The following is a 23,980-nucleotide window of genomic DNA, read 5'->3' as shown; positions in this document are numbered from 1 at the left end:
TCATGTCTCTCTTCATATAGTCCAGGGAGGTGCATCTCAAGTCAGTCACTCCAACATGGACTATGACAGAGTCATAGCAGTATCTGTTGAGAGACTTGAGTGCATGGGTGATATGGCGGATTCTGGCACCTGACAAACAACTAACTGTGACTTTCTCCTTATCCAGCCTCACAATGGAGTCACCCATGACTAATGTTGTTGGGTCTTTCGGCTTTTCCCGGTTAGGGGTCGCCACAGGAGAACTCCGGTCCTATGACTAATACGTTAGGTTTATATTCAGGCCTTAGTGGCTGTGAGACACAGGTGTGTGGACTATGTACGGTATGGTGGGCAGTGGAGTTCACGTGTGTTTTTGCCTCAGAGGTCTCTTTTGTTTAGGTATGTTTGTGTTGATGACCTCTGCATATGTGGGGGTGTGTTGTATAGGTGTGGATGGTGTTTGAGGTGTGGTGTTTGTGTTGACAACCCTCTCAGTTCCAGATATACTGGCTTGTGGGGTAGAGAGCAATGACACTAGTTGCTTGATGTAGTTGTGCATCTCTTACAAATTGTGTTCCTAGGTGATAGTAGTAGAGGGATGTCCGTGTACATGAGGCAGTTGCTATACTGTCTCACAATGCCCATATCAACCAGACTAGCAAGAGAAAACTTAGGAAATTGTCCATCCATATTTGTCAGAAACTGAGGGAGAGAGGCCAGAGAGATCTAAGAGGGTAGAGGGAGGAAGGTCTAAGAGTAATACTACTAGGTGATGACACAAGTGCTACTAAGGGAAAATGTGTAGCTGGAATACCTCACAAAGGGTTTAAAAACCATGCAGCTGAAGCTCTGAATGCAGCAAACCTGTATCTGGACTATGCTACTCAATATTAAGGTTAAGAACCCAGTGAATAACTCACAAAGAAGCCCAGATTAACCACTTTTAGTCAAAAGAACAAAACTCACAGTATGAAAAAAATACAGTTAAACAGTAATGAAATGCAGTAAAATGCAGTTAAACAGTAATGAATTGCAGTAGATAGCAATAAAATATAGTTAATCAGCAGATTGCTTTAAAACAGTAGCTCAGAATCAGAATGGTAAAAGACAGCTGAAATAAAACAGTAATTCAGTAGAATACTGTCATCAATTTAATAAGGCTACCGACAAGCAGTAATAAATATGGCAAACTAAATGCAGTTGTACTCCTAAGCACAAGCAGCAAAATGAAGTTGAAGTAGGAAGAGGCACATTTTTTTCCAATTGCAAGACCAGCCTCATGTCTCTCAGACAGGCGTTCTGATGCACTCAGTCTAGATAGGTCTTCTTCTTAACTATTTTTCATGAGAAATTTGTAAAAAAATAAAAATAAAAAAAACTAGTGAAAAAAAGAAATCTTCTGCAGTAATAGGATAAGAGTATTTTTATTATATCTCTGTAAGCTTCCATGGTTCATTAATATAGCAGAGCATTTCAGAGTTGCAGCTATCATTTTGTTACAGTCTTGAACTTAACTTGTAGGTGCTTACTTCAATGTCTGTGAATTCTGTTAACAGTTCAAGTTCAGTTTACTTATTTTTTCTAGTCTGACCTGCAAGACATACTGAAAAGAATTAAGTTATTTATTTAAGTATGTGTTTATACATGTATATATATATTTAATTGTTTATTTTATTTTTACTGATTATTCCCATGGTCAGGTTTGTATATTAATATAATTCTGAGAATATATATTAAAACTCAGTATGTTTTATTGTATTGCATTTTTTCTTACAGCTTGAAAGGACTTCTTAATACCTCATTGAGATAGAGCTACATGAGGTTTCATCTAGTTGAGTTCAATTCCCTAATGTTCAATTTCACCATCAACACATTTGAAGTGGATTCTAATTGTGCACCAACAGGGATTTCGCTTTTTATGAGTTTCTCTTTTCTACATGGCTATGTGACAGTGGAATTGGTATATTTAAGTTCAGTGGGTGTGTGTGTGTGGGGGGGGGGGGGCTTGACCTCCACAATGGCATATAAGGGCCCCTCTCCAGTATAATACAATGTCTTTTATTGTACTTTTCACTGTGTTGAGTTTCTGATGAGTTGAAATCAGTAAGTTGAATCCTTGTCAGTTTGGGACTCAATGAGAGATATGTGAAATAATTGAAAGCATGGCCATAGTGTCATCCCATGACCCCAGTTCCTGGTAGTTCTTAATTAGCTAGCAATGCTTCTTAAGGGTTACATAATCGGTTCATTTAAAATTTAACTGAAATATTTTGATGTTTTAATTGTCAGTGTATTTCTCATTTTAATAGGGAAAAAAGACTATAGTTAATTTTACACACATAATAAGTTGAGACAATGAAATTCAGTCTAGTTGTGTTTATCATTTTAGGTGTTACTATTTATAAAAATACTCTTAGTCCTGCTAACAATTTATTAAGAGAAGAAGCAGCTACTGGTAATGTTTTAAAAGCAATAGCTTTCTTCTTAGGTATGTAATTTATGACATCCTACATGCAGAGTTTAAGAGGCTAGTCAGAAATACCTCTGTCAAAAGTAATTAATCTGAGCTTGCTAAATGTAAGTTGTGTTTTAAGGAAGAGGGGCTACTTTATTACTTACTGGATGCATCCTTGCAAAATTATTGATGGAATGTAAATATGGATGAATTAGATTTGTATAGTGGAAGTGAGTGCCTCTATAAAGGTTCAGTACGAACTTAATAGTGCTATTACTACTGGTAGACAGGCTTCCCTTTTAGTATTGCTTACAATATAGCAAGCAAGGAAACTGAATAAATTGTTAAAATAACGTATATATATTACTATCAGACACACTGTGACCAAGAGTATGAACAGGGCTCCATTTTTTCATATAAAATGCATACAAGGAATACAATATAGTAATAAATATGTGACTTGTCAGTCAGAGGAGATACTTATGTCTTAACTTTAATGTGGGCTAGATAGAATGCTCCTTGAATGTGAGAATACTTGAGCATCTGCCTGATATCTCCAAGAGTAATTTTGATAATTCTTTATATAAGCTTGCTTTATATGCCGCCCGTAAGTCTTGTTTTAAATTCCAGGCTCTGAGTGCTTTACTGAAAATCTCATTAGGAAGTCATTTTGCCATTGAGTTATAAAAGCTTGAAAATAAATGGCAGATTAAACTGGGTTCTTCACTAGGCAGTGGTTTAAAATATATGTTCTCCATTAACCTTTTATTTTTTTACTAGCCAGGAGCACAGTACTGAAACTAAGGTGGAGCAAAGGGTGTGTCTTCCCTAGATACAAGCTGTTAGTGGGTGTGATCAGCAGAGCTATGTAAATAGTTGCCAGGCTGGAACATGCTCAGAACCAACATTTATTTAAGCAGGAACAGCTGTTATTCCAGCTATTTAAATCATTCTGTTTATCAGCTTTATAATAATTAGTAATTGTAGTAAGGAGCTTGTATAAGGTCTTTGCCACAGTACAAAGAACTTTCTTTTTGGGTTCTTAACTTTTATTTGTTTTTGTCCTCCACTTCAGAAAACTTTTTTTGTATTATTTTTCTGTCCTTATTTTTAAAGACCTTTTATTTTCTTCTGGTTGAGGAGTTGCCAGTCCGGGGACTGTGTAGGGAGCTACATCACGTTGTTATGTCTCTGCAGAGACATTTATAGATTAAAAGGGTCAGGCAATTCATTCTGAAAAATGTGTGTTTGATTCAGTTGTAGTGTTAACTTTAAGGACACCAGCCTGAAGCTTTGTTATTATTTAATAATGTTGCATTTTATTGTTTTAGTAATCGGTGATGTGAGTTTTGAAAATGACTTTCATGTTTTCAGCACCAAGTCTTAGCATTAGTCACTGTTTATTTTTCTGTACCTTATATCCCTGTAGTACTGTGCAGAAGTAGTATTTCAGCACTTAAGTCTTAGCATTAGTCACTGTTTATTTTTGTGTACCTTATATCCCTGTAGTACTATGCAGTAGTATTTCAGCACCTAAGTCTTAGCATTAGTCACAGTTTATTTTTCTCTACCCTATATCCAGGGTTGCCAGATTTCCATCTGGGCAAAGGAGCAAAAAAAAAAAAAAAAAAAAAAAAAGAGAAAAAAAAAATAAAAAAAGGTCATAGAACAAAAAAACTCAAAAATGAATTTCTGTTTTAATTTGGATCGACTGGTTGTTCCGCATTAAACCAGTAGCTCCAGATTAGCAACTTTGATAGCAGCTCAGATTTAGTGGTTTTTTCACCGGATTTAAACGGCAGTACAGGACTCTGTGCCTATATCCCTGTAGTACTGTGCCGAAGTAGTATTTCAGCACCTAAATCTTAGCATTAGCCACTGTTTATTTTTCATATCCCTGTAGTACTTTGCAGAAGTAGTATTTCAGCACCTAAGTCTTAGCATTAGTCACTGTTTATTTTTCTGTACCCTATATCCCTGTAGTATTGTGCAGAAGTAGTATTTGCATTGATATTTTAAAATACTTGTTTTATCTTTATGACTCCTTCCTCTGTATGGGATAAGAACCAGGCCCATTTGTTCCCCAGGCAGTACAAGAGCCCTGCTGTCCACTCCTTTACTGCATGAGGTAAGAGCCTCATCAGCCCATTTGTTCCCCAGGGACAAGAGTCAAGGATACTCCAGTTTCTGAAGTCATGCAGGACTTCACCTTCCCCAGCCTAACTCCTCCTCACTGTCCCTGTGACTTCTGCTGTGTGCTATTTCTGTGTTAGCTACTGCATGCCCTTGAACAGGTATGTGTTGCATATGGTCACCCTAGCAAACACTCCTCTGGAGGTGTCTAGCAGCAAGATTGAACCACTTTCCTACAAATGATGAGCAAGCCAACAGATTTTGCTCAGTTCCCACCCTCTGTCATGGCTCTGTTGACTTCCTTTGCTGCTGCTGCCCAAATAGAGGTTTTATGGGGCACAATGAGGGCTTTATCACTCTGTGCTGCAGAGCCAGGCCAAAAATGCTATTGGCTTTCAGACTAATGAAATGCACAATCACTGTCCATTTCTGGCTCACACAGAATGTTCTGAACAATGAATGTTGAAGCATGCTAACAGTTATCACTGTAATTAGACATCTGAGTAAAAAATATAGGGGAAGACTTTATGTGCATATGTGACATATTTTGCAGGTTTAACAGAATAAAATATATTCAAATTGATGCTCCCATGTGAAAGTGTGTGCATTTTCAAGTAATTCTGTGAAAATATGCATACATTTTGCTTTATAAATGAACCAGTATGGTAGTTCATAGGTAAATACTAAGCAGTTAGTCTACAGACTGTTACAAGTATGGCCAGTAAATCATATTCAGAAGTTCTCTTCAGCCTTGAGAAAGGCAAAAGAAGATGGACTGGGGTGGAATTTAAGGCTGCCCATCCAATTATACAGATTGTTCTTGAAGGTGGCAATGGTCCTCGTTAGCATAACAATAAGTGAAGGTTTATGCCAGAGATGGGAGATACATTAGGTCTAAGCGATCTGTCAATGAAGGCTTAGGTCTTTTAACCAGGTGTTTGAAGAACCATTTGTTTTAAGAAGGATTAAGAGGTTGAGGATTGCTTGTGTTTTTAGGGCTGAAGGCTGGACATGGTTCACCACTGAAGAGTCTTTTACAGAATAAATATGGTGAGAGAGCTGCCAGTGTGGCCAGAAACGTGAGGATCTTGAGGCCAATTTGAGTGATATATAATGAGGATCCCATGCTATATGGGACATTATTTTTGGTAATGGATCTGATAAGAGATGAGTAAATGAGAATTAAGATTTATTTGGACCTAGATGAGACGTATTAAAATAATTGTGCCAAAATAGAAGGATTTCTGGTCAAAAGACAAGAAATTAACAAGATCCCTTATGATAGTGTGTATTTGGAGGGTATATCCCCTGTATAGTATGATGTAGAAGTGGTTTGTTTACCAAAAATGACCTACATTAAATGTATTCATAGTTAGTCTGAGATGATTGCCCTTGTGCCAGTTGTTACTCAAGTCTAACCTATACTGATGCATTTGTTAAAAAGTGGAGAAGTGAATAACAGCATCCATATTATAGTCATCCGTTAAGTCACATAACCATAGACCAGAAGTGTTAACTTAAAGATATTAGACACAGGTACTGTATAGGTAAGGGCCATACACGGAGTTCTGTTGTACAGCATTGGTAATTTGAAGTGGTACCTATGACTCTAACCACATGGGTTTTCTCAAGGCCTTGACCAGATCTAGAAGTACTAGTTGTAGGGGATGGTGGTGGGGAGAGGGTAGCACTTGTTATGACTTTTTTATCAGGTTGACACTTCAGCCATTTTTTTTCTAAATGAAGCTGCAATGATTTGAAACTTGGGGAGTTCAAGAATAAACCTTCTGGGAACACTGAGAATATTGTGGAAAAGGAAATGTGTAGTTAAAAAAAATCAAGTTGGCTTGGCCACATCCATCACTTTTTTTTGGAAGAACAAAATAAAAAAATAGTAATACCTGCTGTGCCGCACAGACATTTGTAGTCTATAGAAATTCAAGATATGTTAAATATCTGGATGTGTAAGTTTTTTTCTTTTTGCTTTTTGACCACTGTGGTCTATTAAGACTGATGTTTTTCCAGCTTTAGGAAAAACTAGATCATGGGCTATTTTGTTATAGTAGTAGTAGTTCTAATAGTATTAGTCGTAATGATAATAATCATCATCATCATCATCATAATAATACAGTATTTGCCATATGTAGTGGGATTAATATTGGATGGTATGTTTCTATTTTTGAGAATGCTGACTCCACAACATTGCTGAAGGGAGTAGCAATAACTTTTGTAAATGTAAAGGATGTTGCCATTAATAATTTATCTAGGATTGATAACTGCATCACATTTTACAGGAAAGATTGTTTCCAGCCACGTTGGTAGTGAAATAATAATAAACTGCTTGAAAGGAAGCAGACAAGAGACTGAAGTAAGTGGCAATAAACTGGTACAAAACGGATCAGATTAAAAGCATGTGAAAAGTTAACACAAAATAAATTAAGAGGGTACAGTATTTACCTGTGCTGCCATTTAATACTGATCACTTGTGCTTTGTCAAGATCTGTTGCTAGATGTCGACTATCAGTAAATGCAAGTGACTGAAGCAAAATAAGACCTGTGGTATGGGATACAAATTAATTATGCATTTTACATAGAGAAGCAATAGTTTTAAGTAATTATTCATCAGAGAATGATAACAGCTTAACAGATACTAAGTGATGACATTGCAAGGAAGCAAGGGGAATAGTAAATATAAATAAATAAATAAATAAATAAAAAGCACATTAGGCAAAGCGGCAAGAGAAGATTAGGAAAATAAGTTGCTTTTAGAATACAACAGGAAATAGAGTAAAGGAACATTTTTCAAAGCAAAGGATCTTTCCTGCGGCTTTTGCTGTTCTTTGGCTATGCACTGTGTTTTTGGAGAAATTATGTGAGGCACAGTACAAGTTATCCCAGCTATGCTGATGCCATAAAACTATGCACTTCTTTCAGCTCATACTGTGAAAGTGTCCTCCGTGAATGTGAAGCATGCCTTCCTGACATTCTGAAATAGACTGCTAAAATTAGTTATGACCTTCAAAGAACAAAGGATATCAGTGCAGTCAATAAGCACATCGATGTTCTTCATATTGATCACTAATATAGTAGTCGTAGGTTCATAGGTAAGTACTAGGCTATCTGCCCGAGGGCATCTATAAGCCTAGCCAGAATGTGTTGGCTTTCGCCACCCCCTTAGATTAGTTCCCTGTGCCTCGGTCCAGCAGAGCCATTAGTTCCTTGTGCCTCTGTCCAGCAGAGCCACTGCAGTGATCCCCGGGGCAAATTTTCTGTTTCCCATCCACTCATCAAGGTTTCTCTTGAAGAGTGTTAGTGAGGGGCACTGCCTAATGTAGATTGGAATCCTGTTCCAAAGCATGGGGAGTCTCTGAGACAGGAATCTATCCCTCCAGCACATCCTATTTATCGTTGTGGTGAGGTTTAGATCCCTAGAGCATGCGGCTCTTGGGGATTTGTTTTTTTTAGGTGGAGCATGTCCATCACTTCTGGGTTGGACCTGGCCTTGTATGTCAGGCAGAGATTACCTCTGAGTAAGCAGTATGCAACTAAGTACAGCTGGAGTTTCTTCAGTTGGGCCGCATAGGGCATATGTTTGAGGCCAGTAATGCTCTTGGTGAGGTACTTCTGTGGTCTTTCCAGCTGTTGCAGGTGTCTTGTAAGGTACATCCCAAATGGGGCGTTGTATTCTATGATGGGTCTGATGAGTGATGAGTAGAGGGGCACAATAACCTCTTTTGTTCTATATGTGAACCCTTTTGTGATTAGGTGGGCCACATAGAAGGATTTTCTAACCACCTTGGCAATATGATTATCAAAGGAGAGATTACCCTCTATGTGGGTCCCCAGATCTCTTATTACATTTTCTGTATTTAGGGGACTACCACGTATGTGTTAGTTCGCGGGTACTTTGTTTTTTTCAAAGGGGATGACTATGCACTTTTTGGCATTTAGCTTTTGGCCATGATTTTGACACTAGGTATCCATCTCAGTGAGACCCTTCTGGAGGATGTCTGTATCAACTGGAGAGTCAATTATGGCCCCCAGTTTGCAGTTGTCTGCGAACCTGGTGAACCATAGTCCTCCTGTGCTTGCCTGTACCTCTGAGAAGTATATACCAAACAGGAAGGGTCCCAGGACTAAGCCCTGGGGGACTCCACTTGTAACTGGTTTAGAGTTGGACCTAGAGCCTGCAACTCTCACCGTGTGGGTTCTGTCCATGAGCCAATTGGCAACCCATCTCATGACGTAGGGGTTTATGTTCAGGCTGGTGAACTTGTCTATAATACCAGAATGGGGAATGGTCTCAAAAGCCTTTGCGAGGTCTAGGTAGGCTGTGTGGACTTCCTTTCCCTCGTCTAAAGCCATGGTAACTGTCTCAAATAAGTCCCACCAAGTTTAGGAGGCATAATCTGCCCTTAACAAAGCCAAACTGGGTAGGGTCCAATGTCTGAAGGTTCCCAATGTCTCTGTTAATGAATTCCATGATGATGCACTCCATAGTCTTGCAGACCAGGCTTGTCAGGCTTATAGGGTGATAGATTCCGGGGTCCATTGTAGCTCGACCTTTGTGGAGCAGGATAACTGTTGCTCTGCACCACTCTATGGGTACATAGCCTGTAGAGAGGCTGAGTTTGAACAGTGTGTTTAGGTGAGGGGTTAGTTCATTTTGGAGCTCGTGTAAGACACAGCCTGGGACACCGTCTGGTCCCATTGAAGCTGTATTTTCGGCTTTGGATAGGGCTGTTTTAACCTGTGTGTCAGTGATTGGCGGGGCACTACATTCTTCTGGTATGGTTATGGGCCCTTTAAGGAATGAGAGGGGGGGTGAAGTTTGCACTAAACCTGTCTGCCAGAATGTTGGCAATATCAGTCAGTTCTGTGTATTTTGTGCCATTCTGCACTAACTCAGAGCAGATCTGAGAGTTTCCACTTAGGTTCTTGACATAGCTAAAGAACGCTTTGTGTTATCTTTGGATCTTTGGAGTCCTTGGCAATTTTTCTTTTGAAGCTAGCCTTGGATGATTTTATGAGGAATCGTAGTTTCATGCTGATACAGATCAGGGATGTCTTCCCTCCTTGGGATTTTACTCTTTTCTGCACTAGTTTTCTCCTTCTATTGTATAGATTGTTTATGGCAGGGGTCCACCAGACTGGTTTCCTTTTCTTGGAGGAGTGAGTCTTGGTTTTGCTTGGGATAGCACGATCCATGCATTCTTGCAGGTGCTCATAGAGTGCCTTTGTAAGGGATTCAGCAGCTTGTACAGCATTGTTCTTTAGCATGGGGGCTATGAACCTTTCCACCTCTGTCTTAAGTAATGTGAAGTTTGCTTTTGAAAAGTTTTTCACGGTGGTTTCCTTGATTGGGGGTGGGGCAGAATGTGGATATCCAGAGTTATTAGTCTATGGTCTGATCTAAACAGTAAGGGTTTGACCTCCGGTGCAGAACACCGGTCGCCCATGTTGGTGATGACTAGGCCCAGTATGTTGTCACCTCTGGTGGGGGTTTTGACTAGTTGATCCAGGGCATTCGGGTTTATAGATTCTAGGAAGCATTGGGCAAGGGAGTTAGTACTTGAGTAGTTCTCCCAGTTAATGTTTGGGTAATTGAAATCACCCAATATTAGGGCGTTTGGTAGGACCTTCATATTTTCCAGTGTCTCCAGAAACTCGGAATGGGGGTCCTGGGTCATGGTGGGTGATCTGTAGCAAGCTACAATTTGAATTGCAGTTTTGCCCGTTGTTAGTTGCACATGGATGATCTCTGAGGCATTGTGCTGTGCCACTAACCTGGAGGTGTGGGCATCCTTGATGAATATGGATACACCCCCACCTTTTGTGTTTTGGTCCAAGTTCTCTGGCCGAAAAGTATGGTATGAGTTATAGCCTGGTAGTGCTGGGGTGCTCTCTGGAGTCTTAAACCAGGTTTCTGTTACTGCACAGTTATCAGTGTTCTCCATACTGAGGAGTGCCTCGAGTGCATGCATTTTGAGGTTTAGACTTCTGGCGTTGAATAACATTACCCTCAGTTTTTCGTTATTTGTGCTATTTATGGTGGTGGGTTTGTCTTTTGAGCCTTGCCTAAAAAAGGCACTATGGGGGCGGCAAAAGCCTTGGCCAGCATTCGAAAGTCTAAGGGTGACAGGTACAAGCCATCTCTTCTGAAGCAACATGGTTTATCGAGCATGTCATCCCAGGTGGACAGATACTTGATTCCCTTTGAATGACACCAGAAACTTAGCCAATTGTTGAAATTGATCATTTTTTCTTTATACTGTGGCATCATTCTTGGTGAGGTTAGCTATATGGTTAGCTATATGGATTATGTACAACCAAGGATATAGCAGCTGTCTGGCTTACAAAGCTTCAGGGCATCTTCCATGCACCTAAACTGTCAAACAGCTTGAGATGAGATGACTATAAAGACAAGTTTGGGCGAAAAACCCTTTAGAGCTTCACTGCCACCAAAGAGTATGCTCCTCTGAGGCATTTGAGGATCACCACTCAGCTTCTGCTGTCCTTTGCTGGGCAGATAAGTTACATTTGAGGAAAAAAAAAAACTTCCATTTTCTTTTTTCCTTTTTTTTTTTTTTGTAGTTTTATTACTTTCCTTCTAAACAGAGCACTTGTTTTTTATGTCAGTCTAGTGTAAACTAACTGAAAACAAATTTTCTGTGAAGAAAGTCTGTTTATTTTGCAATTGTGGGGCAGATGTAGTGTTTTAATGTGCATTTTACTGTATTTTTTCTGTTAAAAAAGTAATTATTGTGGGCTGGTATTTTTACCAGCATTTGCTGCTTGTCTTCCCTGGGAAACGGGCACTATTTTCAGCTTGACCATGGAACAGATTGACAGTTACATGCTCAGTCCTTTATTTAACATTTGTTTCCCGGGAAAGTCCATTTTGGAAGAAAGCCAATTTTCAGCAGAGGCCCGGGTAGAAATGCTCCAGACACATGTCTTTGTAACATGGGAGGAAACTGGAGCACCTGGAGGAAAACCACATGAACGCAGGGAGGACATGCAGACTCCACACAGAAGGTACCCCAGCCGAGAATCAAACTGGAAAACCTCTTACTGTGAGGCAACAATGCAACCACTGCACCACTGTGCCGTTCAGCCAGAAAAAGTTAAGCAAACAGCCTTTGCCACCACAGCAGGCTAGCAATTTGCCTCAGCCACAGGTGGGTGATTCTGCTGTAGACATTTGTTGTACCTCAGACCACACATCTTTTCTCCTGATCCCTCTGGCATAGCACCTACAGCACTATAGAGCAGGGGTTAGCCACATCCTTTGCAGCTGTTGAGTCCCCTCAGTGGGCAAGGGAGAGCCAGTCTTGCTGGCCGTGGGAGAGTGGAACAAGGAATGTCTCCCTGTTGTGTCAGAATGCAAGGTCGATTGCTATGGGAATCAGCGGCTGCCATTAGTAACACAGTTGTCCCCTGTTTTTCCTATCGAAAAGAGACAGAAAACCAAGTATGTATGTACACCTCCTCAAATTTCTTTGGCTAGGAGTAGTTTACTGGGTCTGGCTAAGGGTTTAAGTCAGGCTATTGATTGTTCTTTTAAAGTAGTTTCTGGTAAAAGAAAAAGGGATTCCTTTTTTCTTGAAGAGATTCAAGATTCTGAATTTCAACAGGAAGATGCATGGACAAATTTTGGGTTTTGCCCTCAGACTTTTGACTAAGACTCAGAGGAAAGCTCAGTTTCTGATTGTCCCTGTGGGGGAGGGGGGTTCCTTCTCTAAGACTATTGCTAGAATATCCCAGTGTTTTCAGTGGGAGAATACTGAGGTTTCACATTGCCTCAGAAAATACTGAGATGTTACAGAAAAATTTTCCAGAACCTACACCTATTCCTCCTGTCCTATCTGCTTTAGAGGGTGTGTGATTTACTGCCTACAGTTTTCCTGACAGTCAGCCAGCTATCCCTAAAAAGGTGGATATGATGTATAAAGTTCTTCGTTTTTTTGAATTTTTATACACTATTTCGAAACATGACCCAGCAGCTATAGCCTTAGTTGACCACTGCAGCTAAGCAGTCAGTTAATTCTAATCCTACTCTTTCTAATAAGGATGGGAAAAGTATTGATAGCTATGGGGGAAAAGTGTATACTTCTGCAGCTTTGATTAAAGAATGTGAAATTGTCAAGCTCATATGTTAAAGTTTATTCTATCATATTATGAAGTATGCTGAATGTTTTATCTACATTTTCTTCTAGTGCAGAAAACATCTGCTTTAAGTAACTTAGTTTCTTCTGTTGCCCAGGTCACTACTTGTTTTCAGTGTGTGTATGACTGTGTTGATACTTCTTCCAGGGCTATATCCACTGGTACTGTTTTAAGGAGGTTTGCTTGGCCGCAGTCTGAGAACCTACACCATTAAGTGAAAATGAGATTTTAAATTCTTCCTTGGAAAGAGAATTAGTGTTTGGTGATCAAAATGTGTGATGAAAAGAGCAATCTGATACAGGGAATCTCTAAGATTTTTCAGCCCTCTTTTTCCAAACTGGCCAATGGATTTTATTTCTCCTCATTCAGTTTTGGCAAAAAAAAAACCCAAAAAAACCAGAAGGAACAGTCTCAACAAAATTCAGTTAACAGACATTTAAGAATTGGCAAGAAGATTCCAAAAAGAAGTCTCAAACCTCCCAAACTAAGGACAGTCCAACATGTCTGTTCAACAGACCTTGTGACCTCTTCCTATCTTGGCCTTTTTTCTCTCTGAGAAATTCTGAATCTCCATTTTTCTCCTTGGCAACAGATTGTTGCAGACAGATGGGTTCTGAAAATCGTTCATCAGGGTTACAGACGGCAGTGGGAGGAAATTCCTCCTTTCCAGGGGGTCATTCCTTATTGTTCAGATCAGACCCTTTTGTTTCCACCTGTTCTTCATTCCATACTGTCCCAAGGAGTGATAGAACCAGTTCCTCTTTCCCAGGTGAGGAAGGGGTTTTATTCAAGGATGTTCCTAGAAAATGCTTGGAGACCATTTCTGGACCTTTTTTTTCCCTAAACTTGTTTATGATAGTGCTCGAATTTAAAATGATGTCACCTCACAACCTGTTAACAGGAAACTTGAAAAAGGAAGAAAGGGTTAACAGTAGACTTCAAAGATACTTCCCTTCACATCCCTATTATTCCAGACTTCAGATATTTCTTAATGGTTTAGGTGTCTAGATCACATTATCAGTTCTCTGCCTTACGTTTGGACTATCCACTGCACCAAGTGTGTTCACAAATTGTCTAGCTCCAATTAAAGGTCATTGCAGGCTACAGGGTGCCCACATTTTTCCATATTTAGTTCATTTGCTTATTTTTGCAGAGTCTTTTTCAAAATATAAGGAATCTCTCTCTTGGGTAAGAGAAGCCTTGCACCAGCTGAAATTCCAAGAGAAAATTCCTTGCACATGATTGTGTTTCTGGGATCCAACTAGACATTTCAGTTCAAAGAGCTTTCTTCCACAGGAAAAAAATAGATGTTTATTTAGATCTATTTCTAAGGTTTTCCATTCAGACTGTGTTCACTGTGAGGGGAATACTTCAGGGTTTTGGGTCTCATGGCATGCATGATTCAAATGATAGCCCTGGTAAGACTTCACATGAGAAGGAGACAGTGATATCTGAAATCTGTTTGGTCCCAGCATCGACATCCTTTATCTTTTCAGATCCCAGTACTGGAGTTTGTCAGAAGAGAACTCCTTTGGGGGAGACAACAGATATCCTTAAATCCAGGTCTTCCCTTCTCCCTTGCTGTACCAAAGCAGTCAGTCACCACAGATTGTTCAGACTTTGCTTGTGGAGCAGTTTCAGGATAGATAAAAGTACAAAGTATGTGGGACACCAAGAACAGGCACAAGCACATAAGTATGAAGGAGATCATTGCCCTAATCAAGACACCCAACTCTCTGAACCATCTTTGGTCCCTGAGACCTCAAGTGGTTACAGATAATACTAGAGTCATGTGGTAGCTCAACAAGCAAGATGGAACCAGGTTGTACCCCCCTTTGCAGACTAGCCTTGATAGCTTTGAATATTGCTTCACAGCACAGTCTCACTCTACAGGCATCCTACATGCTGTCAGAGCAAAATTGTGTTGCAGACAAGCTGAACGGGACCAGGGAAGGCCCTCACAAATGGAAACTAGATAGGGGGTCTTTCAAGATTTGATCCATCTGTGTAGAGTTCCTCAAGTAAACCTGTTTGCCTCCTCAATGAACAATTCAACTGTCAAACTTCTATTGCAGGACTCTATGCAAGAAGGCCTAGAAGACAGATGCCTTTTCTTTTCTTTGGATAGGAATGGTCCTCTATGCCTTTTCAGTCTTTTCACTCATAGCCAGGGTACTTCTGAAGATTCAGAAGGAATCCTCCAAGATCATTGTAGTGACTCCCTTCTGGGCCAGGGAACCGTAGTTTTCCCTTCTTTTGGAAATGGCCAGTGACAATTACTACAACTTCCTTACAGAATAGATCTGCTCACTCAAGAGCAGAGGTGTTTGACTGTTGTTATGTCTTATATCTGGGGTTCATTGCTGTAATGTTTCACCAGATGCAGCTAATGCAGAGTACTGCAGCCAGACTTCTTACTAGGATTACTTTTAGAAAAGTGAGCTTGTAATTTTTTTTTTTTTTAGCTACACGGCACCATGACTTCATCTTATGAATCTGTGGATCACAGCAGATCTAAGGCATGCTTTTTTTTTTTACTTCAGTAACCACTAGCATTATCTTGTAAAGGTGTTGTACCCAGAATTTGTTTTTCCTTGTCTGGTTTAATTACATGCATGCATAGACCAATAATAAACATTAATTGTTCAATATGGAGTTTGTACATGTTGCCTTTCTGGCTTCTGTAAAAGCTATAGTGTATTAATAGCCATTTATAAGTTTTACAAACACACACACACACACACACACACACACACACACACACACACACACAGAAGCCTAGAAGCTTGCACTATCTATATGAAACAAAATCTGTATTTAAATACACTACTCAAATGCTACAGCACATATGAAATGGGAAGTGATTAATGGCTGTTATAGAAGCCTATAGCTTATTTAGCAGGAGAATGTATAACATGTCTATAAATAAACAACCTTGAGGAAAACAAATCAGGTCAAGATGAAAAAGTTTTACTGCTGCCTGGCCACACCCCAATTATTAAGCAGCAAGGAAGTCATGATGAGGGGTTAGGTTAATATTCAAGTTAATCAACACTGAGCTGTGAAATGTGACATGAGGCACAGCTGAGTGCCATACTGCCACCAGGGAATGATTAACTCAGAACATTAACATTGTCCTAGGGGCACCTTATTACTATTATTATAATTAGATTTTGTTTCCATTTAAGTTTTCCGTTGGCATATTGTATTTATTTTAGTTAACAATAATCTTTTTTTTTAGTTAACATTAATCTCTAATGCAAAAAATATTCCCCCTGTTGAAGGTTTTGTGCAACCATATAACAAGAAACGAGCAAGGCTGGGTTTACAAAGTATTTGCCTTCACTTCTACAGTTTCGTATCATCCTAGTTGATTTGCTTGTGCATATGTTCTACATTTTCTAAGCAAAAAATACTATAAAGGATCTAGATTTTTTATCAGTGCCAGTGTGATACATCTGCAGATCTGGATCAGTAAGCATACAAACATAATGTCACTAAAATCCATCCTAACAATCAGTAAAACTGTACCATGTTTTGTCTATGTGCCTAGACCACTTTTACTCCTCAAGTTCTCTGTCTTCTATAGCCATCAGACATGTTTCACACTGCCTTCCTTTCCCTTGTAATCACTTCTGATTTAGGTCATGTACATAAGGCACAGGAAGCACATGATGGGGTGCATTCTGTTGTAATCACTTCCAAGGTGTCTGATTTAGGCCATCTATACAAGACATGGGAAACATGGGATGGAGTGCATTCCCTTGTAATTACTTCTTATAGGTTCATAGGTTCATACTAGGCTATCTGCCCTAGGGCATTTATAAGCCTAGCCAGAGTGTGTGTGGCTTTCACCACCCCTTAGGATGAGAATACTATACCCATTAGTTTGCTGTGCCTCTGTCCAGCAGTGACACAGAGATGATTCCCGGGGTAAACCTACGATCTGCCATCCACTCGTCAAGATTTCTCTTGAACAGATTCAGTGAGGGGCTCTGCCTCACATGGACTGGGATTCTGTTCCATAGTGTAGGGAGTCTCTGGGTGATGAATCTGTCCCTCCAGCACGTCCTATTTATATCCGTGTTGAGGTTTAAGTCTCTTGCTCTCGTGGCTCTGGTGGATTTGGATTTTTTGAGGTGGAGCATGTCCATTAATTCCAGGTTGGACATGGCCTTGTATGTCAGGCACAGATCACCTCTGAGCAGACGGTATGCGACTGAATAGAGCTGGAGTTTCTTCAGTCGGGCAGCGTATGACATATGTTTGAGCCCCTTTATCCTTTTGTTAAGGAACTTTTGGGGTCTTTCCAACTGCTGCAGGTGTCGGGTAAGGTACATTCTGAATGGGGCGTTGTACTCAATCATTGGTCTGATAAGTGAAGAGTACAGGGGTACAATGACCTCTCCTGATCTGGATGTGAATCCCTTCATGATCAGGTGGGCAATGTAGAAGGTCTTCCTAACCACTTTGGCAATGTGAGTGTCAAAAGAGAGGTTACTGTCAACTTGGGTCCCCAGGTCCCTGATAACTTCTTCCGTGTTTAATGGATTACCACCTATGTGGTAATTAGGGGTTAACTTGTTTTTCCCAAACGGTATGACTATACATTTTTTGGCATTTAGCTTAAGGCCATGGCTCTGGCACCAGTTATCCATTTCTATGAGACCTCTCTGGAGGATGTCTGTGTCTGATGGAGTGTCAATTATGGTGCCCAGTTTGCAGTCATCTGCAAATTTTGTCAGCCACAATCCCCCTATGTTTGCCTGCACTTCAGAAAAATAAATGCCGAACAAGAGGGGGCCCTGTGGGACACCGCTCGTGACCGGCTTAGAGTCTGACATGGCACCAGCAACTCTAACCCTGTGGGTTCTGTCCTTGAGCCAGTTTACAACCCATCTTATGACATATGGGTTTGCATCTAAGCTGGTGAGCTTTTCTATGATGCCTGAGTGGGGTATTGTGTCGAACGCTTTTGCTAGGTCAAGGTAGGCTGTGTGAACTGCCTTACCCTCATCAATGGCCTTAGTGACTGTTTTGAAAAAGTCGACCAAGTTCAAGAGGCAGGATCTGCTCTTGACAAAGCCAAATTGGGTAGGATCCAGTGTCTGTAGGTCCCCAATGTCTTTATTTATGAGTTCCATTATGATCCTCTCCATAGCTTTGCAGACAAGGCTCGTCAAGCTTATGGGGCGGTAATTTCCAGGGTCTGTAGAAGCACCGCCTTTGTGGAGTGGGACCACAGTTGCCGTACACCATTCTTTGGGTACGTATCCTGTAGTAAGGCTAAGATTAAACAGCAGCCTTATGTGTGGGTTTAGTTCCTCATTGAGTTCGTGTAGCACACAGCCGGGGACACCGTCCGGTCCCATTGATGCTGTGTTTTTTGCTTTAGAGAGAGCAGCTCTCACCTGGGCATCTGAGATGTTTGGGAGGCTAGACTCTGGTGGGATAGATATTTCTCCTTTTGGGGGAGGGAGGAGAAATTTGCACTGAACCTGTCTGCCAGTATGTTGGCAATGTCTGTGGGTTCAGTGATTTTTGTATCATTTTGGACTACTTCTGAGCATATCTGGGAGTTTCCACCCAGGTTTCTAACATAGCTAAAGAAGGCCTTATGATTGTCTTTTGTGTCATTAGCGATTTTCTCTCAAAGTTGGCCTTGGATGATTTTATGAGTGATCGTAGTTTTTTACTAGTAGTGATCAGAGATGTCTTCCCTTTTAGGGATTTTGCTCTGTCATGTAGTAGCTTTCTCCTCTTGTTGTAGAGTTTGTTTATGGCTGGGGTCCACCAGACCGGGTGCCTGCCTTTGGTGGAAAGGGTCTTGATTTTATTAGGGATTGCTTGATCCATACATTTCTGGAGGTGCTCGTAGAAGGCATTTGTAAGGGTTTCAGCAGCGTGGGTTGTGGTTTCCACTGGCTCGTGGGCCTTGAAGGATACCACTCCAGTCTTAAGAAGTGTGAAGTTTGCTTTTGAGAAGTTCTTCACTGTGGTCTTTTTTGCTGGGGTTGGGGGCAGGATGTGGATCTCCAGTGAGATTAATTTATGGTCTGAATTCACCAATGAGGGATATACTTCTAGTGTGGAGCATTTTGTCCCCATGTTTGTGATGATCAGGTCTAGTATATTTTCTCCTCTTGTGGGAATGGTGACTAGTTGTTCCATAGCATTTGAGTTTATGAACTCCAGGAACCTTTGGGCTAGGGTGTTGGGGCTTGAGTAATGTTCCCAGTCTATGTTTGGGTGGTTGAAGTCACCCAATATGATGGTGTTTGGAGAGACATTCATACTCTCCAGTGTCTTCAGGAAGGCTGTGTGGGTTTCCTGAGTTTGAGAGGGTGGTCTGTAGCATGCTACAAACTGTAGGGCAGTTTTACCTATGGTTAATTGCACCTGGATGGTCTCTGATGCTTCGTGCGTTGCCACTAACCTGGAGGTGTGGGTAACCTTTATGAATATGGATACTCCCCCTCCTTTTGTGGTTCGGTCCGGATTTTGGGGCCCGGAACGCATGATATGAGGTATAACCTGATAGTGCTGGGGTGCTCTCAGGAGCCTTGAACCAGGTTTCAGTCACAGCACAGACATCAATGTTTTCCATACTGAGGAGGGCTTCGAGGGCGTGCATCTTGAGGTTTAGACTTCTGGCATTGAGCAGTATTACCCTTAGTTTTTCTCCATTTTTTTTTCTAGGGCGGTAGGTTTATCATTTGAGCCTTGCCTAAAAAGGCACTATGGGGTGGCAAGAGCCTTTGCCAATATCCGGAAGCCCAGGGGTGACAGGTGCAAGCCGTCCCTTGCGAAGCAGCGTGGCTTGTCAAGCATGTCATCCCAGGCAGACAGACATTAGATCCCCTTAGAATGACACCAGTAATTAAGCCAATTATTAAAGTTGATAATTTTGTCTCTGTATTGTGGCATCATTCTTGGTGAGGGTAGGATACTGCTCCGGGTCAGGGTCATACCGGCCTGGGCTACATAATCTGAGAGCTCCTCTATGTCTCTTTTCATGTAGTCCAGGGAGGTACGTCTCAGGTCGTTCACATCGGCATGGACAATGACTGAGTCATACTTGTACTTACTGTGGAGTGACCTGAGTGCTTGTGTTATGTGGCGGATTCTAGCGCCTGACAGGCAGCTTACTGTGATCTTTTCCTTGTTCAGTCTGGTGAGTGGGACGTCAGTGTGTCTGACTATGGAGTCACCTATAACAAGTGTGTCTGGCATTGTGTTTGGCCTTAAGGGCTGTGACTGTTTAGCACACTGACTTTGAGAACTATGTGTTGCATGTCTTATGTCTTGAGGTGGCAGTTGCTTGGGTGTCTGCTTTGGAGGCCTCTGTAGTTTTGGTAGATTTTTGATCAGTGCCTCCGAGTATGTCTTTGTGTGTTTATGTGTTTGTTTTGCAGTTGTGATAGTTCTATGTGAAACTGGGTTTGTGGTGTGCGTGGTTTCCTTCTCCTCCTGTCTGGTCTTGCCAGTCCTGAGTTGAGAGAGCTCAGCCTCCAGTTTGGCTATATAGTTGCATCTCTCACATGTATTTGTGTTTTGTGGGAGAAGGAGTGGGTTGTCTGTGTACATGAGGCAATTGTAACATTGCCTCAAGATGCCCAGATTCACCAGCTGAACAGGTGAGGACGCTAGCAACTGACCCTTCGACATGCTAGAAAAAGTGAAAAAGTTTGCTGTGTAACTGAGTCAGAAGGGACCTATAGGGAAATGGGTACTCAAGGGGATTCTAGGCTAATGTAGTACTTTGTTTAGTGGTGCCACATTTAGGCCCTCTACACAGTCCATGGGAAGTAGGGGATGGGGCGCATTCCCTTATAATCACTTGTAAGGTGCCTGTTTTATGCCATCTATACATGGCATGATAAGCAGGGGGTGGGGTGTATTCCCTTGTAATCACTTATGAGCTGCCAAATTTAGACCATCTATACAAGGCATGGGAAACACGGGATGGGGTGCATTTCTTTGTAATCACTTGTGAGGTGACTGATTTAGGCCAGCTATAAAGGCATGAGAAATATAGGATGGGGTACATTCCCTTGTAATCACTTCTGAGGTGCCAGATTTAGGCCATCTGTACAAGGCATGGGAAACATGGGATGGAGTGCTTTCCTTTGTAATCACTTCTGAGGTGCCAGATTTAGGCCCTCTACACAAGCCAATGGAAGCAGAGGATGGGGTGCATTCCTTTGTAATCACTTGTGAAGTGCCTGATTTATGCCATCTATACATGGCATGATAAACATGGGATGGGGTGCATTGCTCTTTGATGTCACTACTCTACACATTATCTGACAGGATTGAGAAGGGAGCATTGCTGACATGGCATCATCACAAAGATACAAGGACAGGGCAGTTGGATGTTTGAATAATGTTCCTCTACCCCTTCACACTTGTACTTATGTTGTGGCAGCATTGTTGTGTCTCCTGTCACTGCAAAGGGCTCCCCCTTGTGGAAATAAAGTTACAATCATCCCTTCTGTTTTAGAAGTTGTACAGTGAGTACTCATTTATTTATTCATGCTAGAATTCCTACACCAGATTCCACACGTGAACTCAGTTTGCTAGTGATCTAGATGCTGTGAGAGCTGCATACTTTTCAAGATTTCTGGAAACGGTTGTGGTCGTGGCTTTCTCGGGTCTTGCAGTCCTGAGTTGAGGAGCTAGTCCATTTGCGGGCTAATAGCACTCCAGTTTTGTTTTTGGGGAAAGATTTGCTTTCTGAGAATTTCATTCCAAGATGCCCAGATTCACCAGCTGAACAGGTGAGGGCTAGCAACTGACCAAAAAAGCATTTTGTCCCCATGTTTGTGATGATCAGGTCTAGTATATTTTCTCCTCTTGTGGGAATGGTGACTAGTTGTTCCATAGCATTTGAGTTTATGAACTCCAGGAACCTTTGGGCTAGGGTGTTGGGGCTTGGTAATGTTCCCAGTCTATGTTTGGGTGGTTGAAGTCACCCAATATGATGGTGTTTGGAGAGACATTCATACTCTCCAGTGTCTTCAGGAAGGCTGTGTGGGTTTCCTGAGTTTGAGAGGGTGGTCTGTAGCATGCTACAAACTGTAGGGCAGTTTTACCTATGGTTAATTGCACCTGGATGGTCTCTGATGCTTCGTGCGTTGCCACTAACCTGGAGGTGTGGGTAACCTTTATGAATATGGATACTCCCCCTCCTTTTGTGGTTCGGTCTGGATTTTGGGGCCGGAGCGCATGATATGAGGTATAACCTGATAGTGCTGGGGTGCTCTCAGGAGCCTTGAACCAGGTTTCAGTCACAGCACAGACATCAATGTTTTCCATACTGAGGAGGGCTTGAGGCGTGCATCTTGAGGTTTAGACTTCTGGCATTGAGCAGTATTACCCTTAGTTTTTCTCCATTTTTGTTTTCTAGGGCGGTAGGTTTATCATTTGAGCCTTGCCTAAAAAAGGCACTATGGGGGTGGCAAGAGCCTTTGCCAATATCCGGAAGCCCAGGGGTGACAGGTGCAAGCCGTCCCTTGCGAAGCAGCGTGGCTTGTCAAGCATGTCATCCCAGGCAGACAGACATTAGATCCCCTTAGAATGACACCAGTAATTAAGCCAATTATTAAAGTTGATAATTTTGTCTCTGTATTGTGGCATCATTCTTGGTGAGGGTAGGATACTGCTCCGGGTCAGGGTCATACCGGCCTGGGCTACATAATCTGAGAGCTCCTCTATGTCTCTTTTCATGTAGTCCAGGGAGGTACGTCTCAGGTCGTTCACATCGGCATGGACAATGACTGAGTCATACTTGTACTTACTGTGGAGTGACCTGAGTGCTTGTGTTATGTGGCGGATTCTAGCGCCTGACAGGCAGCTTACTGTGATCTTTTCCTTGTTCAGTCTGGTGAGTGGGACGTCAGTGTGTCTGACTATGGAGTCACCTATAACAAGTGTGTCTGGCATTGTGTTTGGCCTTAAGGGCTGTGACTGTTTAGCACACTGACTTTGAGAACTATGTGTTGCATGTCTTATGTCTTGAAGTGGCAGTTGCTTGGGTGTCTGCTTTGGAGGCCTCTGTAGTTTTGGTAGATTTTTGATCAGTGCCTCCAGTATGTCTTTGTGTGTTTATGTGTTTGTTTTGCAGTTGTGATAGTTCTATGTGAAACTGGGTTTGTGGTGTGCGTGGTTTCCTTCTCCTCCTGTCTGGTCTTGCCAGTCCTGAGTTGAGAGAGCTCAGCCTCCAGTTTGGCTATATAGTTGCATCTCTCACATGTATTTGTGTTTTGTGGGAGAAGGAGTGGGTTGTCTGTGTACATGAGGCAATTGTAACATTGCCTCAAGATGCCCAGATTCACCAGCTGAACAGGTGAGGACGCTAGCAACTGACCCTTCGACATGCTAGAAAAAGTGAAAAAGTTTGCTGTGTAACTGAGTCAGAAGGGAACTATAGGAAATGGGTACTCAAGGGGATTCTAGGCTAATGTAGTACTTTGTTTAGTGGTGCCACATTTAGGCCCTCTACACAGTCCATGGGAAGTAGGGGATGGGGGGCATTCCCTTATAATCACTTGTAAGGTGCCTGTTTTATGCCATCTATACATGGCATGATAAGCAGGGGGTGGGGTGTATTCCCTTGTAATCACTTATGAGCTGCCAAATTTAGACCATCTATACAAGGCATGGGAAACACGGGATGGGGTGCATTTCTTTGTAATCACTTGTGAGGTGACTGATTTAGGCCAGCTATAAAGGCATGAGAAATATAGGATGGGGTACATTCCCTTGTAATCACTTCTGAGGTGCCAGATTTAGGCCATCTGTACAAGGCATGGGAAACATGGGATGGAGTGCATTCCCTTGTAATCACTTCTGAGGTGCCAGATTTAGGCCCTCTACACAAGCCAATGGAAGCAGAGGATGGGGTGCATTCCTTTGTAATCACTTGTGAAGTGCCTGATTTATGCCATCTATACATGGCATGATAAACATGGGATGGGGTGCATTGCTCTTTGATGTCACTACTCTACACATTATCTGACAGGATTGAGAAGGGAGCATTGCTGACATGGCATCATCACAAAGATACAAGGACAATGCAGTTGGATGTTTGAATAATGTTCCTCTACCCCTTCACACTTGTACTTATGTTGTGGCAGCATTGTTGTGTCTCCTGTCACTGCAAAGGGCCCCCCCTTGTGGAAATAAAGTTACAATCATCCCTTCTGTTTTAGAAGTTGTACAGTGAGTACTCATTTATTTATT

The sequence above is a fragment of the Protopterus annectens genome, chromosome 1.part2 (assembly GCF_019279795.1).
Source record: "Protopterus annectens isolate FY-2018-M chromosome 1.part2, PAN1.0, whole genome shotgun sequence".
NCBI lineage: Eukaryota > Metazoa > Chordata > Ceratodontiformes > Protopteridae > Protopterus > Protopterus annectens.
Note: the sequence above shows the minus strand (reverse complement) of the source record.